Here is a 1567-nt window from a genome sequence, read left to right on the forward strand (position 1 = left end):
GATACAGGTCCGCATAACTTATTATGAGGTGGTACTCTGACTACATCTACATCTATGCTCTGTAAACCAATGTTAAGTGCATGACAGATAGCTCTTCCCACTGTAACGCGTGTTCGGGTATCTTCCCGTTCCATTCACGTATGGAGCACGGAAAGATTGAATGCTTAAAGACTCTGTACACACTGTAATCCTCCCCTCGCGATCCGCACGGAGGCGCGGCTATGGGGTTGTTCTACATTCCTACGCTTAAAGCTGGTTCTCGAACCATTACACGCAGACTTTCTCGGGATACTTTATATCTATGTTGAAGGATCTCGCAGTTCCGTTTCATCAGTATCTCCGTGACGCTGTCTCTTAGGTCAAATGAACCTGTTGTCATCCGTGCTGCCCTTCTCTGTATACGTTTAATGTCCCCTGTGGGTCCTATTTGGTAGGGATCCACAGTCCTGAGCAGTATTCTGCAAAAGGCCGCTCGAGTGTTTTGTTCCATGTTTAAACATTTCGCGTTAACCAACTACTGTGTTAAGCGTTCTTACCGAATATAGAAACCTGGCAGAAGTTAGCGTAGAGAACTTCATAAGTGATGTTGAAAGTGAGACGGTATGCATGGCGTTTTATAGGTCTGAAGGAAAGAATTTAAGGCTGTATTGTGAGACACAAGTACTACAGACTGGAAAGTATTTATTTACAGCCAAATCCACGTTCCGTTTGTTGACGTTAAGCAGAGAAACTCACTGGCGACTGACTGCATGTCACGTATTGGAAAGTAGCAACACAAGAAAGCGATAACACAGTCTGCCGTCCCCCGGCTTGCTGCTTCGGTGTCATCCTTTGCGCTCGAGACGCCATCTATCTGCGGGCAGAGTTGCCGTGCCAACTGGAGCGGAAAGCGCAGTTTTCTGCTGCCGAAGGAAAGAGTTTAGCAGAGTGAGCGTAGCCGTGATAGTCTAGTGGTTAGGACATTGCGTTGTGGCCGCAAGAACCCAGGTTCGAATCCTGGTCACGGCAAAAGGACACTCTGCTTTTATATTGCATTTCCTTATGTGCGTAATATTTTGATCTCTTCCCATGCTCGTACAGTTTACTCACATAACGCAACTGTGTTTCGTTTCAGGTTTCACAAAACTGCATCCAAGGCGACTTTCTTTTAAATTCTGTGTTGTTATTGTGGTTTTTGGTCCGAAGCCGGGTTTGATGCAACTCTTCACGCTGGACTATACTGTGCGAGCCACTTTATCTCTGCATAACTACTGCAACCTACATCCATTTGAACCAGCTTACTATAACGAAGCCTCAATCTCCCTTAATTACCTATGAACCGTGAATTTACTTTCAGAATCTTTTCTTAAAGAATTTTCTTTATTTACTAGCGATTCATCAAGAACATTACTACATTTAAGCGTGGAAGTAGTTGCCAGGGAGTAACTGATGAAAATGAAATTACCTTTAATAAAGGATGACTGGGTGTTGTGTGATGTCCTTAGGTTAGTTAGGTTTGAGTAGTTCTAAGTTCTAGGGGACTGATGACCATAGATGTTAAGTCCCATAGTGCTCAGAGCCAGCCTTT

The 1567-nt window shown here is 44.3% G+C and overlaps 1 non-coding gene across 1 annotated transcript; it reads left to right on the plus strand.

The window, feature by feature from the left end:
* Positions 1 to 936: 936 nt before the first annotated feature.
* On the plus strand, positions 937 to 1008 carry Trnah-gug. Its single transcript has one exon. It is a non-coding gene; the product is annotated as a tRNA-His (tRNA).
* The last annotated feature ends 559 nt before the right edge of the window (positions 1009 to 1567 follow it).

The sequence above is a fragment of the Schistocerca piceifrons genome, chromosome 2 (assembly GCF_021461385.2).
Source record: "Schistocerca piceifrons isolate TAMUIC-IGC-003096 chromosome 2, iqSchPice1.1, whole genome shotgun sequence".
Lineage (NCBI taxonomy): Eukaryota > Metazoa > Arthropoda > Insecta > Orthoptera > Acrididae > Schistocerca > Schistocerca piceifrons.